The 27,500-nt window shown below is 34.4% G+C and overlaps 2 protein-coding genes across 6 annotated transcripts in view; one reads left to right on the forward strand and one right to left on the reverse strand.

Annotated features, from left to right (window-relative positions):
- The window catches only part of LOC144974933 (excitatory amino acid transporter 1-like), a 69,311-nt gene extending 42,024 nt beyond the window's left edge, over positions 1-27,287 (reverse strand). Inside the window, exons 1-2 of one of the 5 annotated variants that reach the window (XM_078918502.1) lie at positions 27,128-27,234; positions 19,868-20,050 (exon numbers count right to left, since the gene is read on the reverse strand). The gene's annotated coding sequence lies outside the window, so the exon portion shown is untranslated. Of the gene's footprint in view, positions 1-15,929; positions 16,163-19,867; positions 20,051-27,074 lie in introns of those variants that run through there. The other 4 variants (XM_078918479.1, XM_078918460.1, XM_078918493.1 and 1 more) reach the window with 4 other exon arrangements.
- The window catches only part of LOC144974984 (excitatory amino acid transporter 1-like), a 64,696-nt gene that overhangs the window by 7,376 nt on the left and 29,820 nt on the right, over positions 1-27,500 (forward strand). The gene's annotated exons all lie outside the window — the stretch shown is intronic.

Consider the following 27,500-nt stretch of genomic DNA (forward strand, 5'->3'; position numbering starts at 1 on the left):
AGGCGGGTAGTCGAACTCGATACCTTTTAGGTACGGAACAAAGACCGTACCGCTGAGCCACACTGCCTATCTAATCACTTCACCTAGACTAAATATTAATTCTTATCAAAATGTATTATTTTTTTTACAATGATTGCTTCTCGAATTTGACGATTTGGCAGAATTACTATTGTAGATTGGATATCATTTCGCGTCAAAATATATTTTTAGTAAAACCGGATGCGTGAGAAAAATTTATTCTTCGAACTGCTATGTTTTTCGCTAATATTGTTTTATATTTTTTTATTTGTTTTCTTTTTGTTTTTCTTTTTTATTATAATTTGTGTTTCGTTTGGGGGGGGGGGGTTAACCTGGTTACCCCCAAAGGGGTATAGTAGTATGGATCTTTCATTGCCCGTAGACAAAAACTATTTGTCTTCAGTTAAAACTTACAGTTTTTTAAAATGTCGATCTGTTGATAACGTCACATGTCAACACTCAACACGCAGCATTAATCAACCTATACTAAAATCGGGTCGCATTTTCTCATAATAATATACCCACTGCATATCATTGTAGGTACCCACATGTTTCATATTATAATATCATCAAGCACGAACATTCATATATTATATTAACATTCTCGCTCATGTTCACAAATAAACACCTTTAAAATATGACAGCTTGATGTTCCTACTTTTAACATTGGTTACAACTGTTTTCATGTCATATTACATCGGATCTATCCTATAGAGTGGATAATTGCGGCTCCTTTGTCCTCATAATTATGACAATGATAATGATTATAACATTACATGAAGTAATAATAATAGTGATAGTTAGAATTAATAATATTAAAATAATAACAATAATATTAATAACTAACATAATTCAGTAATGATTATCATGATAATGATAATAATAATAATAATAATAATAATAATAATAATAATAATAATAATAATAATAATAATAATAATAATAATAATAATAATAATAATAATAATAATATAGCAGTAGTAATAATAATAATAATAATAATAATAATAATAATAATAATAATAATAATAATAATAATAATAATAATAATAATAATAATAATGATAATAATAATAATAATAATGGTAATAATAATAATGATAAAAATGATAATGAAATTATGATTTTGATAATGACAATATTATTGAAACGGACAATAGCAAATGCTTGCTAACCTTTTGGATTGGACGCTGGTCTCTATCGAACGATGCTTTCTGCCAGAACAAACCTATTAATCTACCCAATCACAGTTGGGGTTTTTTTATTGGGGGGGGGGTCAAAAATATTGACTACACCTGGGATCAATATCGGTCACTTTGCATATGAAGCGAGTGCTCTACCAACTGATCTATCGGAACCCCCATTGACACTTGGTGAAGGCACAAAAATACCGATTATAAATGCCCACTACTCTGCAATATTTTGACTAAACACATGTTCATTTTGGTCAGAAAAAGATTTATTTCAAATATAGATTTGTTAACAGGGCGCTAAATTTGTCAAACCTGACACTTCAAAGAGGACCGAGGTTTGAGACGTTTGGAAAATGTGTGGCCCCAAAGAAGAACAACGTTTGAGACTTTTGGACAATTTGGGCCTCAAAGGAGACCCAGGTTTGAGACTTTTGAATAATTTGGGCCTCAAAGAAGACCCAGGTTTGAGGCATGTTGGACAATTTTTGGCCTCAAAGAAGACCCAGGTTTGAGGCATTTTGGACAATTTTGGCCTCAAAGAAGATCCAGGTTTGAGACTTTTGGACAATTTGGATCTCAAAGAAGATCCAGGTTTGAGACTTTTGGACAATTTTGGCCTCAAAGAAGATCCAGGTTTGAGACTTTTGGACAATTTGGGCCTCAAAGAAGACCCAGGTTTGAGGCATTTTGGACAATTTTTGGCCTCAAAGAAGACCCAGGTTTGAAACTTTTGGACAATTTTGGCCTCAAAGAAGATCCAGGTTTGAGACTTTTGGACATTTTTTGGCCTCAAAGAAGACCCAGGTTTGAGACTTTTGAATAATTTGGGCCTCAACAAAGATCCAGGTTTGAGACTTTTGGACAATTTGGGCCTCAAAGAAGATCCGGGCTTGAACAATGTGTGGGTCATTGAAGTCATAACTATTTAGGCCATATATATATATATATATATATATATATATATATATATATATATATATATTATATATATATCCTAATATGATTAAACACAAACATAACTATTGTCCCTGCCCCAATACAATATACTGTTTATCTTCCTTCTATTTTAATCATTTACAGTCGGGGCTCAATATCACTCTGATCTTAAATTAAATTTCATCTAGATTATCTTTGAAACCCGAGTTGCAACACAATAGCTGTTTATTGTGATGGAAACAATTGAGTCTGTGGTTATGGTCAGCTAGATAATGGAAGAGAGAAAATATCTCATCTCGCTGTCAATTGGTTACATGTTAATCGAATAAATAGGTTACCTTACTGTGACAAAAGTAAATAATTTTGTTTTCATTTATTTTATATCATATGGCAATCAGCTACAGCATAATAATATGATATTATATCTAATGGTATAAGCAGGATTTTATAATTCGTCATTCGCTGAAAAAGTCCTCACTCACAATGCGGACGCTTACGAAATCGCTGTTTCGGTTGGCCAGGACTCGTATTAATCTAGATGTGCTCGTTATAATTTGTACGCACAATACAACGCTATGCGCTATAACGGTTCCATTTATTAAATAGAAATTCAAACGTGTGCCACCGAAACGGTCGCTTTTGAAATCGCTGTTCTGTTTAGGCACCAGGGTTCGAACTTTTTGGACAAACCATCCAAGACAATACAAATATCTTTTTTTTTTAATCTGAAAAGGTTTATGTAAAACAGTGCCAGGACAATGTCACAAATAAATGTGGTTGCTTTGGAAATCTCTGTTCCGTTTCGCCAGAAGGGCTTGTTTTTATGTAGATGCACGAGTATTAGATTTAATAGTTTACATGCATAATAAAAGACATGTAATCTATTGCCAAGGCTTTTCAAATTACAAATAAAATCTAGTTTATCACCTTTTTACTCTCTCCTTATCCATGATTTTCAGGATTTTGTTTTCATGATATGTCATACTTACCAAACACCAAGAAAAAAAGATGTTTACACTAAATTTTATTCTTTATAAAACAAATCTGAATATGAAAAATGTTTATTGTATCGTTACAGCAGTGACGATTTTTTTATAGTAAGTAAGAGACTCATTGCTTTGTAGAACGGAAAGTGTTCATTCAAAAATAAAAACTAGAAGAATTCAAAAGAGCCATAATCTTGTAATCAGTTTTTATCAATGACTACAAAAAAGCCTTTGATAGAGTACGCCACGAAGAAATACTAAAACAACTGCACTCCATTGGCGCTGATGAGAAAAACCTCAGACTCATGCAAACATTATACTACACCCAGCAGGCATCTATCAAAATCGGAAACTCTACAGGAAATTCCATTCCTATTAAGAAAGGAGTCCGTCAAGGGTGTGTTGCCTCACCAGATCTGTTTAATCTATACCAAGAAACAATCATGAGGGGCATAACTAATATGGAGGGAATAAAAGTAGGAGGTCACAACATAAATAATATAAGATACGCAGACGATACGGTACTCATTGCAACATCAGAAATCCAACTTCAAAAGATTGTTGACAAAGTGGTAGTAGATAGTGAAGCCAAGGGAATGGAAGTGAATATCACCAAAACGGAATGCATGGTAATACAGAAAAACCCCGAAAACAACAACACCTGCAATATAACGATTCACGGCGAGCAACTTACCAACGTAGAAAGTTTTAAATACCTAGGTTCAATAGTGACAACAGATGGAAGATGTAACCGAGACATACGAGCAAGAATAACTCAAGCCAAACAGGCCTTCATGGACCTGGGAAACATTTTGAAAAACAAACAGATGTCGTTCGGGATTAGATTCCGAGTCTTGAAGTGCTACGTGTTGCCAATCACACAAAACGAACGAAGAAGTGCTAAAACAAACATACCAACAAAGGAAACTAATGCCCTTAATAGCGGATCGACAACTATCCTTTTTCGGACACATAGTAAGGAAAGATAAGAATGAATACCTGGCAAGTTGTGGAAAAATACCTGGTAATCGCGCCCGGGGGAGACAAAGAAAAACACTCATAGACCAACTGAAGGGCTTCACCAACCTAACAATCCAAGAGCTGTTTGAAAAAGCAAGAGACAGGGAGGAATGGAGAGAGATAATTCATGCAGTATCCGAAGCCTGGACCAGGCATGGAACCTAGAAGAAGAAGAAGAAGACAATGGTAACAGAAATAAACGATAATTATTATCAATGGCATTTTTAATAGTTTGGAAATTGGATAGAGCAATGATAACAAACAATAGCGTTCAACTAGAAAAGCTTAATAGCATTGATAATAATAATATTATGTCCTAAAATGACAAAACACTTTCTTCAGTGTGTGGACATGATTTAAAGGGCAAAATTTTTAGTAATTTATATACTTCTATAGGATATATATATATATATATATATATATATATATATATATATATATATATATATATATATATATTACACAAACAATGTCATGATAATATTGAGAAAATGAAAGACAAATTACTTGTTTCAACGATTCAAAGATTAATTGGATAGGAAATCAAAGGCCAGATGGTAGGACTCTGTTCTTTGGAAGCAGAAAAAAATGAATCCTCTATAATAAAGTTAGAAGATCTTTAAAGCCAGACCGGAGTTTATTCCAATTAGCATATCGTCAAACAGACAGAAATAATTGTATGCTACCCTTTAAACAGGACTATTTCTGTCGCAAATTATTTTCCACCAGAGCAAACAGACCTACCCAGTTATCCATGGATGGAAGGGTTTGAAAACTAACCGACTCCCGTGAGAACTAAATAACATATTACCATATTTATGGGGGAAAATATCTATTATTATTATTAATATTATTATTATTATTATTATTAGTAGTAGTAGTAGTAGTAGTAGTAGTAGTAGTAGTAGTAGTAGTAGTAGTAGTAGTAGTAGTAGTAGTAGTAGTAGTAGTAGTAGTAGTAGTGTTGTTTTTTTTTTTTGTTTTTTTTTTTATTTCTATTTTTTGGAGGGTCTTTTTTTTATTTTTTATTTTTGTTTTGTTTTGTTTTGTTATTTTTTAGAAGTGGGGGCATATAAATATTTCGTTTCCTTTTGTTTATTGTTTTCTTTGTTAATTGTTATGACGCATGCGTCGTGAAAATCATTAAATTAAAAAAATAGCTGACATAAATTTGTCAAAACAAGAAACAGTTCCCCTGACAAGTATCAAAGCCTTTATACAAAAATTGAAATAGGTCATCACGGTGAGTTAAATTTAAATACCTTTTATGTGCTTGTCAAAGTTCGTATTGTTTTCGACAACTCTAAATTGTAAATTTTAATTTCTTCTTTGTGGCAAATATATATTGTAAATCGTGACTTTAAAGGATTCTTTTATAACTACCTCTAAACCTTAATCTTACTATGATGGTATCTCGTGAGTGTGGATATTTTCCAAAAAAAATTCCATCATGGTTTTTTAGAGTATTAATTGAGAGAACTCAAATTTATAAGAGTGCTCCAATTCTGTTGTTGCCTCTTGAATTGGGTTTAGTTTGTGATGAATTGCTTTCGTGTTGTGAGGCCATGTGAATTTGTTCATTGGTCTGCGCTAGATAGATAATTCATTCTGTGGATCTGAGACGTCACATTTGGGTTCTTTTGGATAAAAAAGTGATTTGTTATCCAAAAGTTGGGGTTTATTTCAACATTCATTCAAACATTTGATATTTAATTTGTGAAAAGATTTTTTGAATATTATTTTTAATTAACTTAGGTCTAACTGTGATATTTAAGTTTTCGCGTTGCCTTAAATGTTAACCTTTCAAGTTAATATCTTTTGGCCCTATAGCATAATTATATTTAAATGCGCGAAAAACCCTCTTTAGTACATGTCTACCATTTAAAATGTACTTATTTATTACTTGATAGACTAACGTCCTATCCAAAGGATAGCAAGCAATTTGCTATTGTCCGTTTCACGCTATAGATAAACTCCGGCTCCATGGGCCGAATGGCTCTGAAGGACTACTTATAATTACTTATTTACAACTTTGGTAAACCCTAATTGTGCTACAGTCTCATTGATGTTGTGGAAAAAGTCTCAAACCAAGAGAAAAATAGGTAACGTTCTAGATAGAACGATTAGTAAGCTTACAATTTTCTTTCAGTTGATTTTCAGTCATGTGTGCTATGTACATGAAGTTATAAAGTCGAAATATAAATTGGTCTTCCAGTTTAAGAGCATTTTTTAAAAATGTTTTGACACAATGAGGTGTGCAGTGTCATTTACAATTTGAAACATATGTGTTAAAGCGTCATGAAAATCATTCAAGATCTTATCTTGAAGTTTAATCATTTTGGCAAGCAGGCATGTACTCCATGAGATAGCTTTGATCCAGACCATTTGATGCATAATGTTGTTTTCCATTAATCTTTATGGTAGTCATTCAGAGCCTTTAGGCCCATGGAGCCGGAGTTTATCCCGGTTTATATAGCGTGAAATGGACAATAGCAATTGCTTGCTACCCTTTTTATAGGACGCTAGTCTATCGCAAAGTTTTTTTTCCGCCAGGTCTAAGAGACTCAGCTACCCATTCATTACTGGGTAGACCGGGGATCGATCTTAGTCCCTTTGCTTGTGAAACGAGTGCTCTACCAACTGAGCTATCGGGACTCTAGTCTTTATGGTACTTACAGAAAAAAATACACTAGTAATTACGATAACAGTCTCCGTGGTTATTACGCTAATTTTGTATTGGTAAATTTCAAACTTAATCATAATTGTATTTGTTTTGTTTGTTTGTTTGTTTTTGTTGTTGTTGTCTGTTTAGGAAACACATATCTGAAAACTAGAATTTTGTTGAATTTATAGAAAAGTAAAAATGTCTCTTGTAAGATGATAATTTGTCAGAATTCTGAATTAATAACTGTTTGTGCTAAAGAGACAAATTTGAGAGTCAGCACTGGTGTAAGATAAACATCTGAAACGGTTTAGTGCAGGTAAATAAAACAGAGAGAAAAATACACAGAAAAAGAATGACATATCCCAAAACAATATACCAGGGCAACAGCTCACACTACTATGTTATGAGGATTGACCCAATCGGCAAATTCTTTACCGCACTCGTGCACCGTCGCAAACCCGCCCGGAAGCTTCGTCACAACACATCGTTCAACTAGATGCTCTGCGGTTTCGAGTTCGTTCCCACATCGAGTACATATTGGACAGGTGGAAAGTCCCCACTGATGAAGCGATTTAGGTTCTCGACCGTAGTAGATTCGCTGCCATTCAGTGCCTTTTGTTGCTGGTGGAGAAGCCTGGCAACTTCTCCCCCAGTTTAGACGGCTTTGTGTCCCCTACCCTCGAGGGATGAAATTCGTCCAAACCGACTTCCATCTCGTATATGCATAGTAGGGCAGTCTTTCATTCTGCTGTGTTTAGCACTGTTTCATACACATCTTTTCAGATTTTTACACCGTTGTAATTTTTGTGAGGCAGTGTTCTTGTGGTATGACACTCGCTTTTGGGTCGGAAGGTCCTGAGTTCGAGCCTCGCTCGGCGCATAGTTGAGTCCTTGGAAAAGACTCTTTACTCACATTCTCTCACCGTACTCAGTTGTAAAATGAGTACCTGGCCGTTAACAGGAAAAAAAATGTAATATCGCCTAACAGGCGTCATTTCTCGTTCTACATGTTACGTGTTGCCGTTAGTCAGGGACACTTTGTAAAGCGCTTTGAACACGTTTAGTGGATGTTTTTTGTTTGTTTGTTGTTGTTTGTTTTTTTTTTTTTGTTTTTTTTTTTTTTTGTTTGTTTTTTTTGTATTTTCTTAGACAGTTTTATTTCCCCTGATCTTGGTGTGTTTTGCTGATCAACAGAACCTCCAGAGAGGTTAATTTAAATGTCGTAATTATTAAAATGTCATTTTTTGGGAACAATTAGAAAGGAAAATAATCTCATCTTATACGTCAAGTGTGAGACCATTTATGTCTTTTATGTAACCAATTTTAAAATGCCGCATAAACTTGATCAAGGCAACTTTTATGTTTTATATTACCTTTATGTTAGGTAACTGTGTCGTGTTCTGCTGTAAATCGGCAAAAAATCCTTTTTCATTTTGGCCAGACATTTTATTTTACTTCAAATATTATCAAATTAAGACGACCATCAATATGTCAAAATTATTTAACCAGATATTTCAGACCCTAAATTGATTATAGTTGGACCAAAACTTATCCGACAATCTATTAACCATTTTAATGGGTTTGAGAGGGAAGGGAGAAGAGCACGATTTGACGAATGGGTAAAGCACTCACTTCACATGCAAAGGGGCCGAGATCGATCGTGAGTGGAGATATTTGTTTTTACAACCCCCGCCCCTCCGTGTCCACCCAGCAATCCAGCAATGAGAGTCTGGGTCTGTAAGATATGACGGAAAGTACTTTGCGATAGATTAGTGTCCTATTTAAAAGGTAGCTAGCAGTTGCTATTGCCCTTGCCACTCCATAGAAACCGGGATAAATCACGACCTAATTACCCTGAAGGACAAATTTTTGTTTAATTTTTTTAAAAAGAACACGCATCAAGTCCACCTGAGTACGGTGAAAGAATGTGAGAGCCTTTCTTATAGCTTTTCTCAACTATGTGCCACTCTGAGCGGGACTCTAGCCATCGACCTTCCTGTCCGAAGACGACATCATCATCATCCATCGTGGCTTGTGCTTTTGAGTACGTTGCCGGTCAGCTGTCTCTACGAATCACGATCCTCTGCGGTGCGCATGAAATCTGTGTTGCTTTTTTAAAGTCACATTTGGCCATTCTTAGGTTATTTAGATAAGTCATTATTTGTCTTCCTCTAGCTCTCTTTCCTTCGATCATCCCAGATGTTACCAACTTTTCTATTCCGTCCACATAGTCGCACATTGATACATTACATTGACACGGGATCGTGCAATGTGTTAGGTGTGAAAATGCCCGATTCCATCTTGTAAAAATTAAACTTAAGCAATATCTACGATGGAATATCAAAAAGTAGTTGCAAGAATTTCCTCATGTATAATTAAATATACCCAATCCCATTACCATAAATTGACAAAGAAAATTCTTTCTTGAAAGTTTTTTTTTTTAATCTGCGCCTTAAGAATTGATCATATATCTCTTTTTTTTTTTTTTTTGTCTACTCTACCTGTTCATGTTGTATTGAAATACATTTTTATAACCTCCATTCCAATAATACGCTCGAATAGCAATTTCATATTCCTCCCTTTGTTCTGTTTCTCTCGTGTTTTTAAACGGTTATTAAAATATCAATGTATCAACCATTTAACCCTTTATGAATACATGGAGACCCGTTCTCCTTCAAGCCTAAAATATATGTCGAGCATGACAAAGAAATCATGTGGAATGAATGGTGGATAATTATGATAATAATAATAATAATAATAATAATAATAATAATAATAATAATAATAATAATAATAATAATAATAATAATAATAATAATAATAATAATAATCGTAAAAATAAAATAATGATCGTAATAATAATAATAATGATGATGATAACAATAATAATAATAATAATAATAATAATAATAATAATAATAATAATAATAATAATAATAATAATAATAATAATAATAATAATAATAATAATAATAATATAATAATAATAATAATAATAAATAATAATAATAATAATAATAAATATTATAATAATAATAATAATAATAATAATAATAATAATAATAATAATAATAATAATAATAATATAATAATAATAATAATATAATAATAATAATAATAATAATAATAATAATAATACGTAATAATAATAATAATAATAATAATAATAATAATAATAATAATAATAACAACAACAAAACAATATTATCAATAATGATGATAACATAACTAATAATAATAATATATAATAATATAATAATAATAATAATAATAATAATAATAATAATAATAATAATAATAATAATAATAATAATAATAATAATAATAAGGAATGAATGAGTGAATGAATATGATTGCACTGTCTCTATGGACGCTTGTCGTGAATGTGTGTGTTACTTCTAGCGTGTCAGTCTGTTTCTAGTATCCAGTTAGTAATTTGTTTCCATAAATCTCTGTCCACTGCAAGTGTCCTTAGCTTTTGAATGCCATCATGTGTGTTAAGGTGCTGAGGCAATTGGATGTTTCCTTATGTTGTTGAAATCAGTTCATCGGTTGTTGTTTCTGAATATATTAGACATTTTTGAGATCTCGATTCAATGTCGTTGGAAGTGAAGTTGGTGTACGCCCTCTGTATTTGGCTCCTTGTTTGAAGTAATCATCCATCGAGGTTTGTGTTGGAATATTTGCATCTCGTCGGAGCACGGTCCAGTACTCTGCATCCGTCATATACATCCTCATTACTAATTTTGTGTATAGCCAATGTATCCCAATAACTCGTCTCAATTGTTTACGATGAAGGGAGTCCAGGGTATCCAAATTCTTGTTGTAAGACCCCACGTACCAGAGTTGTACTTAAGGATTGGCAGCACTAGCGCTTCGTAAAGTTGTATTCTTTTATTTTCATTAATGATGTTCGCCCGGTTCCAAACGTTGTGTAGTTCTCTGAATGCAGTTTGAGCTAGCTTTTTTTTCTCCGTTTGATGTCTTCATTCTCATTAATCAAGTTTCTGAGTTTTCTTACACTTTTCCATTATCGCTTGTTTCTCGTTAACCACTGTCATTTCTGTTTTGGATTCGTTGACCTTAAGATTCCCATGTCGCAGAATATTCGATATTATTGGTATGTGTTGCTTCGCCAGGTCTGCTTTATCAAATATGATATTAACATCGCCTGCGTAGATCAGTTCGCGGGTAGGGATTAGAGAAATCGGGAGTTTTTGTCTTAAATTCTTTTAGTGCTGCTTCCAAATATACGGTAAAAAGAATTATTCTCGAAGAAGATTTTAACTCTTTCAACTATTTGTTTGGCATCACAGATTACTTTACCCTCTTCATTAGATATTATAAGAGGACTTTTTTTTTATTTCTGTTTAATGTTTTTAACAGCTTTGAATATTTTCATGCAGTCTGGGGCTGTTTCTATTTCTATTGCCGTGTTGTCGATTTTGCTTTTATAATTGACAACAGATTGTGCTTTGATTTTATGCATCACTTGATTTCTCTGTGTTTTCCATTCTCGTTTTAGTTCTGGAAACTGTTAATATTGAGTCTAAGTTCCTTTTGTTCTTCCGAAAGTTGTTGGATGACTGGACAGAAGCTCCTTTTGAAATCCGTTGTCTTTGGAAGAGCTTAAATCTGACCGAAAAGACCAATTTCTGATGTTGTAGGGCAGGGTTTGATTCCACATTGATTTGTATAAGCTCAAGTTTATTTGTTAGTTTATTTTTGAATGCATTATCTATATCTTCATCTTTTAGTAAAAGCTGTTGCTGGTTTTGGTCTGGGTTTTAAAATCTTATTTTACTAACTGACTGCTTGAAAGTAGTTACAAACAGTCTGTGGTCAGTGTTTACGTTTGTTCCAGAATATGTCCTTGCATTGTTCAGTGTGTGTTTTTTGTAATGTTCTGGGACAATGACATAGTAAATTTGGTTATAAATCTTTACGATTTTGCCATCCACTTTAATTGATCCTCCCATGTCGTTATATATGTCTAGATGGATGTTTGAATGCCGAATTGGCAATAAACATTCGGCTTTCTGTGCAAAATCAATTAGGCGTTGACCATTATCATTTCTGTTACCTTTGGATTAGTTGCCTAAACAGAATTCACCTTCTGATTTCTGGCCTATTTTTGAGTTAAAATCGCCCACCAGTATGACATCTTCTTTTCTATGTTTGTTTATGAGGTTTTCTATTTCACCATAAATTGTATCTCTCTCATCAGCGTCGACTACTGTTGATACTGCGGTGGGTATATGGGTGTTGATTATGACTGTAGATCTTTTGTCATTTGATATATTAGCAGAGTTCTTAAATTTATTACTGCCAGCCTATCATGAATGATCTCGTATGTTTCCAGTCGTGGTACCATGCCTGAGATATTAGAAACCCCAAGCGGCCCTGTCTGTTTTCATGTGGAAAGGTTATTAGTCGATTCCTTTCAAGTACAGATATCAGTGTATGTTTGACAATAGGATTTACTCTGTCTTTTCGTCAAAAATGATCGCAAAACATACGGTCATGAGATTAAATCGCAAGTTATCAGAGTTTGATAGGTCTACGTCAAATCTTCTACTCCTCCGGTTCCAAACCCATTGGAATTGTGTATGTAACCGTTAACCAGTCCTTCGGAGAACTAATAATGAATAGTTTACAGAATAGACATCGATCTCGGGCGCATTCGAGTTGGGGTTTTTTTTTGCCCCCCCCCCACCCCCCACCCCCACCTGTCCACCCAGAAGTGATTGAGTAGCTGGATCTGTTAGATCTAGTGGAAAGTACTATAATGCAGTTATGCCACCTTATCATTCAATATTGTGTAAGTAGTCCTTCAGAGCCTTTAGCCCCATGGAGCCGGAGTTTATCCGTTTCAATAGCGTGAAATAGACAATAGCAATTGCTTGTTATCCTTTGGATATGACGCTAGTCTATCGCAAAGTTCTTTCCGCCAGATCTAACAGACCTAGCTACCCATTTACTGCTGAGTGGACAGGAGGTCAGAAAAAAAATCGAGTGCACCCGGGATCGATCTTGGTCCCCTATCAACTGAGCTATCGGGACCACCATCTTTTTTTTGTAACTCAATTGTAAACCTTAGTGTATATTCATGTATCATTATATATAATAATCCTGTCAGTTCTTATCTGTGTCAAATGAAATAAAAATATTTAATTTTCTTATCACACTATTATGTAAACTTAGTGCGTATTCTCGTAAATTCGTTATCACTCTCTCGTTAAAATGAACACGCGGATTCGAGATAGGAGATAGGAGAGGTTTTGTTTTTATAAATAAAATAGTCTACGTTTACAAACGCGGTTTCCGGGAAATTAATAAAATTCCGTTTATCACCTGACCTAGCCTATGATATCCTGTTTACCTATCACTTTTGTAATAGGCTTCAACAGTCGTGACGTCACTTCCCTCGTAATGACGCAAAGTAACTTAGTAACTGGCTCTAAACTATCGGAACAATGGCGAACGCCCTTATGAAATACTTCTCCGACGGGCATAAAAGTGTATCCAGAGGAGAAAAACATTATATATCTGATCATGGTTTGACATTTTTAGATTCTGATCACTTAATATATAAGTTCTAGCCAGCATGAAGAATAAAAAGTACCGATTTTCTTTGTTCAGAACCACGCTGCTCGTTGCTGGGCGGACGTGACATCAGAATATTGAATCCTATTAATAAATGAAAGTATTACAGTGAATCGTCATCATAATGGGAGTTTGATTTTATAATCATTTCAACCGTCGTCTCTTTGTGGGTTAGGAAAAATACTCGAACCCTATAACTCTCTCCTTACCGATCATTATCAGTATGTTCCCAAAATGACAGGCTTACCCACCAGAAAAATTGATTTTCAAAACTCAAACAAGCTCTCTAAAAAATCAACTTTATGTTCTTATTAATTAAACAAAGATCATTCTTCAAAGTTTGTGATGTTTAGCATAAATCTGAATAAGAAAAATGTATATTTTTTCGTAACAATAACAAATGTGACGATTTTGCTGAAGGTGGAGATGGTTAATCAATGTGTCTACACCCAATGTGATAATTTGACTAGTTAGGTGTCATAATATCTTTAAAAATATTCCTCTTCGCTTATATATTATAAAACATCTGAAATAAACCCAATCTGGCCGTGAAAATACCAAGTGTCATCTTGTATCAACAAGTAAACAATGCAGGCCTCTCATACAGCGAGTAAATGTAACTGATTTTCGCAAGATGTTCAAATATGAGACATTTCTGTCAGTATCAGGTCAATTATGCCCGCTACACACCTACCGGTATAAATGTCATTTATTAATGTAATATAGAAATGTCATTGATACCGTGACAAAGAGTGTCATCCACATCATTCGGGCAAACCGCAATAAAAGCCCCTCAAAATATACACCAATTGACCAACTGCATCGTGTAGAAACCTCCACTCATAATATTCGAGATGGACTTAGAATACAAGGCCCAAATGTAATAAACATCTCGCAAGAATCCAACAAGAGTCAAAAGCTATCCGAGACAGATTCACCGTTTACTTTGACGCCACTGGCAGAGTTTCTTGGCAAGATAAATACGCACATGGCCATAATTCATTCAACTGACTTTATGTAAAATACTATTTAAATATAAAATGAATATTACTAAACTGGGACAGAAGAGTATATATATATATATATATATATATATATATATATATATATATATATATATATATATATATATATATATATACTCTTCTGTCCCAGTTTAGTAATATTCATTTTATATTTAAATAGTATTTTACATAAAGTCAGTTGAATGAATTATGGCCATGTGCGTATTTATCTTGCCAAGAAACTCTGCCAGTGGCGTCAAAGTAAACGGTGAATCTGTCTCGGATAGCTTTTGACTCTTGTTGGATTCTTGCGAGATGTTTATTACATTTGGGCCTTGTATTCTAAGTCCATCTCGAATATTATGAGTGGAGGTTTCTACACGATGCAGTTGGTCAATTGGTGTATATTTTGAGGGGCTTTTATTGCGGTTTGCCCGAATGATGTGGATGACACTCTTTGTCACGGTATCAATGACATTTCTATATTACATTAATAAATGACATTTATATATAATGACATATATATATATATATATATATATATATATATATATATATGTGTGTGTGTGTGTGTGTGTGTGTGTGTGTGTTTGTATGTGTTTGCGTGTTTGTGTATAGATAGACAGGATTTTCCCATGAATAATTTGTTTTGTCAAAGCACTTCACCTCAAATGTCGGGGTCCGATTTTACCCTAACTCTACATAATGTCATACCTCTTTCATTAGGAGAGCAATAACACCAATGCGTCATGGGTTTTATTGACTCGGACCTCAAAGCCCACGTTATTAAAGCCCGAGTAACACTGGTGTTTCTGCTCCCTTGAGGTAAAAAGGCAAGATAATATCGTGTTAGGTTGGAGAAAAATCAAATCACGCCTACTGTGGGTTAATATAATATATTATATTTTGCCAGTTCGTGTCTATTGTAAATGAACTCACTATTTATCGGTAAAATAATATCTATCTACATGAAAGTTCATTGTAGGGGTGTAATTTATTTAATTTAATCAAACACCGTCTATAGTTTACGTCGAACTTAGGAAGTCGCTAGACTATAGATAGTTCGTGTCAAAATGGTCCACAGCTGGGCTTTGTCTTTGATACTATTGAATGAATTTGATTGTAGCTTTACAGCGTTATTCTTAGTATGGAAAACCTTAACAGGGTTTGTTTCTGTTTTTTTTTTTTTGTTTTTTGTTTTTTTGTTGTTTTTTTTTTTGTTTTGTTGTGAACAATTAAATAATAAGTACGTTTTGTTCTTAACGTCTCGTGAAAAACAATATAATTAAAAACTAAGTAATAAGGATCACTGTTTGAATAACAACTGAAAAGTTTCACAGTGAATCATCCTACACATCATGTTTACTATAAAAAGAAAAATAAGAACTCACAGACCTAACGCCTACATTTATCTAGATATAAATACTAGCATTGAAATAAAACATTGCTGCTCATTTGAGCACAGTTCAAAATATTGCTTTAAAATTGTCTAAATACTTACATAAGGAGATGAAACAAGCTAAACTATTTTAAAGAATTAAGAACCTCAAGTAATATTACGATTAGACAAAATAATCCTTTAGAGGTCCATGAAGCTAGAGAAGGGTTAGACGTAGGATAACAGTTATTATCCATTTAATATCATGCTAGTCTTTCGCAAAATACTTTCTGCCAGATCTGCCAGCACCAAAGAAAATTCCGATTGCATATCAAATAATGGAAATGGATACAGACACACGTTGTTCGAAATCATAAAGGCTTTTTTTTTCAACTATAAAGAATTTTAAAAATAGATAATTCGAATGACACATTCTGCAACTCAGTCGTCGGTAGACCGTGAAGTCCAATCTAAACAGTTTCTTCTCGTACTTACTTACAATAAATAAAATAAATAAACGTGTATAAAAAGGCTAATTGTTTTTTAAGAGTGAACAAAGCAGTGCTTAATCCATAACCCCTATAGAGCTAAACATGAGATTTTTGTTACAACGATTGCATTACAACGCAACTAACATTTTTACATCAAGCACAGCAACGTATGGAGAAAGATCATTTTATAATTCAGGCCCCTAAAGTTTGGAAATCTCCTCCAAAAACATAAGAGATGCACCATTTTAAAATCTAGATAGAAATGTATTTATTGAAATGTCTTGCATAGTGCCTATTATTATATATATTGTATTTTCTCGATTTTATTTGCATGTGTCAATTGATAGAATGTGTGTTATTACGTTATTGTTATAAATATTTGATTTTATGTCATAATATGTAATGCGCATAGAGCACACCATTGTCACGGTTATTAGATATAGAAATGCTATTTATTATTATTATACTCATCACCACCATCATCATCATCATCATCATCATCAGCATCATCATCATCATCATCATCATCATCATCATCATCATCATCATCATCATCAGACCATCATCCTCATCATCATCACCATCATCATCATCATTACCATCATCATCATTACCATCATCATCATCGTCATCATCATCATCATCATCATCATCATCATCATCATCATCATCACCTTCATCATAATACATCATAACATTTAGAGGATTAAACAAACCTCGTATTTTGAAATTAAACTGGAGAACGATTAACACTGATTACTGTTCTTGTGAGGTGGGTAATCAATCAACAAAACTAGCCAGACCACCTGCAGCAACAAATAAAATTCCGATTGCAGATTAGATTCTAATAATCGTAAATATATACAGATCTTATTCTTCGAATTCAAAAGTTTGTTTCATTTTTGTTTTTGGTTTGTTTTGGGGGTTTTTTCAAATATGAAAGCCCATGTAGATTTTCATGTAAATTTATCAGACGGTGTTAAAGAGATCGGCCATCGAGCGTACACTGGAGTTTTGAAAGGAACTATGTTATTGGTTTTTATCTTTTCATATCTATTTAATTTACCTCTGTCGGACCCCCAAAAAAATGCAAGACATATATCTAAACCCATTTAGCCTTCAAAGCAATATGTTGCTGATTTCTTGGTTTATGCTCTGATAGTGTTAATGCGATGTGCACTGACCAGCAGTCTGATTGCCGAATGTAATTATGGCCTTCACTTAATATTGTTGGAATGGTCTTAATATATATTGCGTTGGTTTGAGAGTATTTCCATTGAAATAAGGGCCCATAACGATTGGGGTTGCCAGATCTGCGAATAACTAAACGTTGTGTCGAGGACAAATTTAATACATACAATTGTTTAAGAAAGCAAAGAGAGTGAATCGGGCATAAGAATATAAGAATGAGTTGATGTTGGTGTTTTGTACACTAATTACTGAAGTAAAAATATTTTATAATGATATAAAAATTAACTTTACAGTTTTGGTAATGATTATAAATTCCATGAGAGTGTGTATAAAAACGATGAATCATAATATTTAATGGTGAAGTGAGCATTTATTTAACATGCCGAGAGATAAATGCCTTGTCATAAAATCTGCGTATCTAGAATTATTATCAAAATGGTTGTCATAAAAGTGATTCCAATTTATCAGTATTGTCGGTTTTCATTAAACCCGACGTATTTAGTATTTATCTACGGACACATATTATGATTCATCATTCTATTTATGATTTTATTAACCACTCCTCGACTGCCGTACTCTGGACAAAAACATATTATTCAAAAATTTGACCAGAAATCTCTTCCTTCAAATATCAATCGATTTAAATGACCCCCATCTTAACAAAAACTCTCAAGCCTGGGACTTCGCGAAGTCCCAGGCTTGAAAGTTTTTGTCAAGATTAGGGTCTTTTATATCGATCAATTTTTGAAGGACGAGTTTTCTGGCCAAATTTTTAAAATGAGTTTTGCCAGGGTACGACTGATAACTGGTTAAACAATCCATTAATTCAACTGCGAAACTCCGCACTCGTTTATGTTAAAAATTCACTTGTAATATTTGGCCCACCTCGTCGGGGTGTTTGAGATGCAGAAAACTGAATTTTAATTTTGTTTAAGCATGAGACTTGAATTAGTTTTAAGACAATTGTCTTTTTCAACGTTGGCAGTAACTAGGGGACATGATTTGAGATTCCACATTCCACAGTCAAACCTCAATTGGATTCAATAGTCTGATGTGACATCGCCCAGCAACGGCTAGCAGCGTGGTTCTAAACAAAGAAAACTGTTACTTTTTATTCTTCATGCTGGCTAGAACTTTTCATTTGTCATTTGATCAGAATGTATAAAAGTCAAAACATGAGCATATTTATAATGTTTTCCTCCTCTGGATACACTTTTATGCTCGTCGGAGAAGTATTTCATAAGGGCGTCCGCCATTGTTCTGATAGTTTAGAGTCAGTTGCTAAGTTACTATGCGTCATTACGGGGGAAGTGACGTCATGACTGTTGAAGCCAATTGACACGCACAAGCGTTTTGTTTTTCCTACTGCAATTACATCCTGGTTAAAGTTGTCAAAAAGTGTAGTAGGAGCGCATGACATTGAACGTGTTTAAAGAGCTGATGAAATGAAATTGGGATGAATAAATGTGAACATAATATAAAATATTATATTGAGCGAGTATTGTGAAACCAGTATTGCTAAATTTGCAATTACTACGCCTGAGGTGGCTTGCAGTTAGAAGAAGAAGAAGAAGAAGAAGAAGAAGAAGAAGAAGAAGAAGAAGAAGAAGAAGAAGAAGAAGAAGAAGAAGAATGTTTCTCTTTTGTGCGTTTACTTGTGTTTGTGTGATTTATTTTGATTTACCTTTGATGAACGTAGGATCCGGATGAGTAGAGGATTGACTAGAACGACTAGTACAGCATTTTAATTTTAAAATTATTATTGCTAACATGCTGTAATCCTTTGAACACTCCAGTGGAAATGGGCTTTGACAATAAATGCTTTTATTGCTCTCTCTCTCTCTCTCTCTCTCTCTCTCTCTCTCTCTCTCTCTCTCTCTCTCTCTCTCTCTCTCTCTCTCTCTCTCTCCTTCATTATCTTTCCCAATATTTGAATTTGAGTAGAAAGTGACTTCACTCTAAAGTTGTTCTACAATCTTCAAATTAAAAAAAAACTCTCAGTTGTCAATTATAGTATATATCTTTGGTACTATCTAAACGTTTTCCAGTCGTATTACTTACAGTAAATAATAATATTATAATAATCGTGTTTGACGAGGCTAATTAAACAAAGCAGTGTTAAATCCATAGCCCCCATCTAACTAAGCGTGAAATCTGTGTCACAACTATATCAACATAACTACCACTTTACTTATAGATACCAACGAAACCATATGTCATAACAATTATCTAGAGAATTAAACATTTGATCCTCGTATTTTCAAATCAAACTGGAAAGATATTGGCATGTGTTAAACTACTCATTTATGTGTACAATATTGAATATCTACATTGGCAAAATTAATATGAAATATAAGCGGCAAAACTTCTTGTACTTACCAAATTAAATTGCGCCGACTTTCATCAGAATAATGAGTAAAATAGAAATTTAAAAGCTCCCGAGGCGTCTCAGTCGATTGATAAGGAAGCGGACGGCAATCAGTCAAGAAGCAAGTAAATCAAAACGTCAAGCAACAAATGAATTCAAAAGGGTAACAAATGGGTGGTTCTATATCCTGTAATCTTTATGGACCAATCCAAAATGATATTCAAATCAATTATGGAAAAAAAAATTACGTCAGAAGTTTACATAATGATCAGATAACTTTCATACAGACCAAAGAACGGTATTTTATCCGAACGATGGTAACAAAACCGGATGTATTCATTGTAAAAAACGACTAGAGTTCATTTGTTTGAAAATGTTTAAGGATACTCTTATCCAAATGGAAGATACCAGGATTTACAATTTGGTCATTCTTCATATGTGACCCGCCTTCTCAAAGCTGTATTATGTCGGGAATGAAATAAGTGCTGAAAATTGAATTTAAAGCCACAGATAAGAAACCTTGGGTTAATTTTTTAACCACTATGGTGGGGAGTGGGGGGGGGGGGTTCTATTTCAATTTCTTACATTGCATAAGCTGAAAGTTTGTATTTCTTATCTTTTAAGTTTTAGATTCACTTTTTGGGGTTCGATTTATCCCGACATAATACCGTTTTGAAAATATTATTATTAGTAACAACCACTCGCCAAACTGGTATTGTATTGGATTGATGTAACCATAAAATCGAAGTTTTGGCTTATTTCCTTTGTGTAGCTATTCTTATTCTATTATTGAATAAAACAAGTGACCTTATCATAATTTTGACTATTAACTCTCCCCTTGCCTAGCATTTTTCGCATTTTTTCCGTCACACCTATCCAACATAAGAAAATACGATTCTTTCATCTCTTTATATTTATTAAACGAGTTATTTTTATTGTGCCCAATAACACAACGAGCTTGCGAGTATGTAGTAGTACTTCGATTCACCATAATTTATATCTTGCTCCTTCTGGTTGAATGACAATTTGACCCAAAACTAAAAACGTTGGATTTGTATTCATGCCCACCAAATGATTATTTTTAATTACCAAGCCTTTTACACCATATTTCACACCAATAAAATGTGCGAAAAAATATTCTGCAATCGTTGAATAAAATTGTTGTTCAACGCGTTCAAAGCATTTTTCAACGATTATGTATTTACTAAGAAGTAATGGTGTTTTAAAGCTCTAACTCAAAAGGAATAAGGACATGCTACACATAATTTTGTTCAGCAAAACAAGTTGAACAAGACAGATAGAGAGAATGAAGTTGACGTCAGTCGTGTCTTTGTTATTGCTTTTTGCCATTCGCGTTTATGAGGAATTCTCACTGAACTGTATTATCATGACTATAAACGTTCAAGGTTACACATCGTTTTGTGTTGGTCCATTATACTTCCGGATGGCAATGTTGTGAGCTTCTTAGCCAAGTGCATACTATCTATACATGTATTCATCTCTTATCCTTTTGTGTGTTGGTAAGTTATATCCGTTCGACAAATGGATGATGCCAAGTCTGCAAAGATAGATCATCATCAAGCCCTACTGCAACCTCCTCGTGGTGTCGAACGGTAACAGGTCAAGCTGGCCAACTGCAGAGGGCGACAAGAATAGGCAATGGCAAACCATTCTTGTAACTTTGCCGAGTTAACTGCATGAATAAGTCCAAAAAGTTAAACGGTGACAGCGTAAAGGGGAGCACGTTTTCACGGAAGACTGCTGCCTCGCTCGGTTGGGAAGGTGATGTTCGTCAGGTCACAACGAACCGTCAGCCAGTTACTAGGCGAAATAAATTTAACAAATGTGACAAAACCAAAATTGGGACATGGAATGTCAGGACCTGTGCCCAAAAAGGAAAACTAAACAACATTCTAAAAGAAATGAAACGGCTCCAAATAAATATTCTTGGCCTGGCAGAGATGAGATGGAAAGAGCAGGGAACCATGTCAAAACAAGAAAACAACACGACATATAAGATCATATGGAGTGGTGGAACCTCTTTCCAAAAAGGAGTAGGGATGATCTTAGACCAACAATCAACCAAATTTTACAAAGGGCACGTAGCAATCTCAGACAGAGTTTTGCTGGTTAAGCTAAGAGGACCTGTAGTTGACACCAATATTATTCAAGTTTATGCACCAACAGAAGAGGCGACAGATGCAGATATGACAGAGTTTTACCATTCACTAGACAAAGCAAAACGAATGTGTAAATCACAAGAAGTCCTTATGGTAATGGGGGACCTAAATGCTAAGATTGGCAGAGGCAGAGATGGTGACATAATCGGACCACATGGACTCGGAGACAGAAATGAACGAGGAAACATCTGGGCAGATTGGTGTAGAACAAATAAATTAATGATTTCAAACACCTGGTTTCAACAACACCCAAGAAGAACCTGGACATGGCAATCACCAGGGGACAGAGCAAGGAACCAGATAGACTTTATAACAGTATCATCAAGATTCAGAAATGGCATATTAAATTGCAAAACCTACCCAGGCGCCGATGTAGACAGTGACCATGTCCCAGTTGTTTTTACAGTAAGGATAAAGTTTAAAGCTATTCAGAGAACAGCTGGTAGAATAAAGAGGGATTACAGGTTATGCAAAGACAATGGCATACAAACAAAAATGAGAGAAGAATTTGAAAATGCACTCATGATACAAAGCCAAAGTAAACCTGATAACGAAAAATGTGAAAAACAATTTGATATATTCCAAAAGTGTGTCAAAGCAACTGCAGAAAAGCATTTACCAATAGCTCAAATAAACAGCAAAAAGGAATGGATGACAAATGAAATTCTAAACCTATTTGAAGAAAGACGAAAATGCAACAGAGGGTCTGCAGAATACCAAACATTGAACAACCACATTAAATCCAAATGCATCGAGGCACACGAGAACTATCTAGACTTGAAATGCTGCGAAATCGAAAAAGAATACAAACCCAACCCCCAACAAGCTCACCAAAGAATAAAAGAACTATCAGGGAAAAGGAAAAGCAAAGCAGCAGGAAGTTGTATCCAAAACAAACAAGGGGAACTGCTATTTGAAGAACAGCATATAGAAAGCCGATGGGTAGAATACATAGGCGAACTGTACAATGATCCAAATAGAAATGAACCACCACTGAAATTCAAAGAACCATTAAGCGGACCAAACATCACCAAAAGTGAAATTGAACATGCCATGGAACGAATGAGGGATGGTAAAGCAACAGGCCCTGATGAAATATCTGTAGAGGTATTAAAAAGCCTAGGAGATCTAGCAATTGATGAACTTCACATATTATTCAACAATATATACAACACTGGGAAAATTCCAGAAGATCTCTGTAACTCTATTTTCATAGCAATACCAAAGAAAGCAGGTGCAGTCAGATGCGAAAATTTTAGAACTATAATTTTAATAAGCCACATCAACAAAATACTGTTGCATATAATTATCAACAGGCTAAGGAATAAGATTAACCCCGAAATCGCAGAAGAACAATATGGATTCCAACCTGACAGAGGGACAAGGAACGCAATATACCTCCTCCGTGTTTTAAGTGAAAGAGCTATACAGGTTCAGACCCCACTATACCTCTGTTTTGTCGACTACAAAAAAGCTTTTGATAGAGTACGTCACGAAGAAATACTAAAACAACTGCACTCCATTGGCGCTGATGAGAAAAACCTCAGACTCATGCAAACATTATACTACACCCAGCAGGCATCTATCAAAATCGGAAACTCTACAGGAAATTCCATTCCTATTAAGAAAGGAGTCCGTCAAGGGTGTGTTGCCTCACCAGATCTGTTTAATCTATACCAAGAAACAATCATGGGGGCATAACTAATATGGAGGGAATAAAAGTAGGAGGTCACAACATAAATAATATAAGATACGCAGACGATACGGTACTCATTGCAACATCAGAAATCCAACTTCAAAAGATTGTTGACAAAGTGGTAGTAGATAGTGAAGCCAAGGGAATGGAAGTGAATATCACCAAAACGGAATGCATGGTAATACAGAAAAACCCCAAAAACAACAACACCTGCAATATAACGATTCACGGCGAGCAACTTACCAACGTAGAAAGTTTTAAATACCTAGGTTCAATAGTGACAACAGATGGAAGATGTAACCGAGACATACGAGCAAGAATAACTCAAGCCAAACAGGCCTTCATGGACCTGGGAAACATTTTGAAAAACAAACAGATGTCGTTCGGGATTAGATTCCGAGACTTGAAGTGCTACGTGTGGCCAATCTTGTTATACGGATGCGAAAGCTGGACTACAAATGCAGAAACACAAAAGAACATTGAAGCTTTTGAAATGTGGTGCTTGAGAAGGATGCAGAGAATATCGTATACTGCACACAAAACGAACGAAGAAGTGCTAAAACAAACATACCAACAAAGGAAACTAATGCCCTTAATAGCGGATCGACAACTATCCTTTTTCGGACACATAGTAAGGAAAGATAAGAATGAATACCTGGCAAGTTGTGGAAAAATACCTGGTAATCGCGCCCGGGGGAGACAAAGAAAAACACTCATAGACCAACTGAAGGGCTTCACCAACCTAACAATCCAAGAGCTGTTTGAAAAAGCAAGAGACAGGGAGGAATGGAGAGAGATAATTCATGCAGTATCCGAAGCCTGGACCAGGCATGGAACCTAGAAGAAGAGAAGTTATATCCGGCTGGCGGATGTTAAGAGCTTTTTTTTTTACTAAACGCATAGCATCAATTAAGTTCTGATAACTATGACAAAAACATTCTTCAAATTATGTGATGTACAAAAGAAATCTGAATGAGAATAATGTTGACTGTATCGTAGCGAATGTGACGATTTTCCTGTATATATATATATATATATATATATATATATATATATATATATATATATATATATATATATATATATATATACATGGTTCCAGGGTCAATTCTCACTGGTGTACACTTTCCTGGGTCCCTGGGTCACTCCCAACTGCTGCCTACTTATCTTATCTTATCATACTAAAGGCTTAATATAGGAATTATCCTTTAAATGCTTTATACAATAGTTTATAATTACAGAATCTAATATTATAGCTTGCATTGTATCATTCACAGACAGTTTTAGTTTTACACAACCTTGAATTTAAGAAATAATGTATCAATGAGGCAATGTAAAATCGAACAATACTATCATAGAATACTGGTATGTAATTGAATATTTGTCATGATCGAATGAATCATAAATGTACAAAGTTCCCATAACTTTGTCGGGTTTCGTCGGGTTTTGTAAATAAAAACACTGGCGTCCTTTATACATAGCAGGTGGTCACACAAAAAAACGCGCCTGGATTCTGGTCGGGTGATTCAGGCGGTCAATTGTCTTTCTCTATGAAATAATAATATTAATAATAATAATAATAATAATAATAATAATAATAATAATAATAATAATAATAATAATAATAATAATAATAATAATAATAATAATAATAATAATAATAATAATATAGGGTTTTATATAGCGCCATACCCCATATATCAACAAGCTCAAAGCGCTTAACATTAACGTGGCTACTTTCACTCAAACATACAACCACTCAAACATGCAATATGAAACAAAGGAATATAATTCTACAGTGCTACATATTAAAAAGAGACGTTCTAAGATGATTTAAAAGAAATCTGCATCATTACTGTCTTTATATATCTTGGAAGGGATTTCCAGATAAGGGGTGCCGAATATTCAAACGCATGCTCGCCAATTTTGAGAGAAATATCTGGCTTCACAAGATTGCGATTATCAAGACTTTGATCACAGATTTCCGATCTCTTTCTCCGAGAAAAGCTTGTGCTCTTTTGCTCGTAGGGATGTAGTGCCATCTTGTTGAAAAATAAAATCCCTTTCTGTATAAAGTTGTTCACAGTCTTTTCTTCCAATACTTTTATGTAATTATCAGCTTTGACCTTAGTCTTTCTTGTGTCAATGAAGTGTATTTGGGTCTTGCCATTCCATGAAAGACCAGCTGAGACCATTATTTTCTTTGGAAAACTATTTTATTCGTGATATAGCCTGTTTATTAGTATTTGTGAAGAACGGTTCGTTATAGGTTTGACTGATATGGAACTTGATATGCATAGAGTTTCCCAGCCATAGCGACAAGTGTCTTCTTTATATCATTACAACGCGCAAATGTCACAATAATTTGCGTCATCTCTACGCCGATATCGAATTTTTTTAGGATTACAAGATTTTATATTATTCAAAAGCTGCTCATCCAATTATTTTGATATTTTACAATTGTATTAACAAAGAATAGTTCCTCCCCAGTCAAGGTCGACTGATTTTTTTGGATGGTTTTTTCCTTGTATTTTTCTTTCTTGCTTTGTCTGGCATCTTTCATACACACTTGTTCTGTTCTTTATCTTACATCGGTGCCTGCTCCTTAATTTCTTAATTTCAATAGTAATAAAAATATAGAAAAGATATCTGCTTACTTTTTACAATTGAAAGAAATAAACACAGCGATGCGTTTCTGTGACCACCTGATATATCTCCCGATGTCTGTAACGTGAAACGGACAATAGCAATTGGTTGCTACCCTTTGGATATGACGTCAGTCTATCGCCACATCTTACAGACCAAGCTAGCCAAACACTGCTGGGTGGACAGATGGTCAGAAAAGAATCTCGACAGCATCAGGAATCGATCTCGGTCCCTTTGCTTGTGAAGCAAATGCTCTACCAACTGAGCTATCGGGACCCCCAGACTAATTAAAACCGTGTTGGTATTTATCGAATATTGATGAAAAATGTTAACAAAGCAGCATGACTGGAGTGGAATGACACACACATACACACACACACACACACACACATACATATATATATATATATATATATATATATATATATATATATATATTGAATCGTGTTGCATACAAATATGGTACGAATAGTGCTCAATAGTTCATCACATTAAAAGATCACAAGCCTGACTTCAAAAATAATCCAAAACGTAGACTAAATAAATCCATACAAAACTGAAATTGGAAAAATCAGCAAAAAAGATATTAGAAAAAATAAATAAAAACGTCAAAGAAGCAGCTAAATTCAACCAGTGGAAAAACACCGATGAAGTCATTGAATGGTTTAAAAATATCCAAAACAAAGAAAATTGCACCTTCATCTCTTTCGACATTTGCGATTTTTACCCCTCCATCACCCCAGACTTACTAAACAAAGCAATGGAATTCGCAGCAAAATACACCAACATCACAGAAGAGGAAAAACACATCATCAAACACACCAAGCACAGCACACTATACTATGACAACACGCCGTGGACAAAGCGACATAATGATGTCGACGAACCAATGGGTTCGTTCGACAGTGCGGAAACATGCGAACTGGTCGGGCTCTTCATCCTATCACAACAACATACACACACATACATCGGCCTCTATAGAGATGACGGACTCGCTATAAGCAATAAAAGACCAAGAGCGAACGAAAACATTATAAAACAAATCTGCAAAATATTCCAAAACAACAATTTGAAAATCACGATAGACGAAAACAAACAAAAAAAACAGTTGACTTCCTCGAC

The sequence above is a fragment of the Berghia stephanieae genome, chromosome 1 (genome assembly GCF_034508935.2).
Source record: "Berghia stephanieae isolate SIO BIC M18660-M18661 chromosome 1, UCSD_Bste_1.3, whole genome shotgun sequence".
NCBI classification, from domain to species: Eukaryota; Metazoa; Mollusca; class Gastropoda; order Nudibranchia; family Aeolidiidae; genus Berghia; species Berghia stephanieae.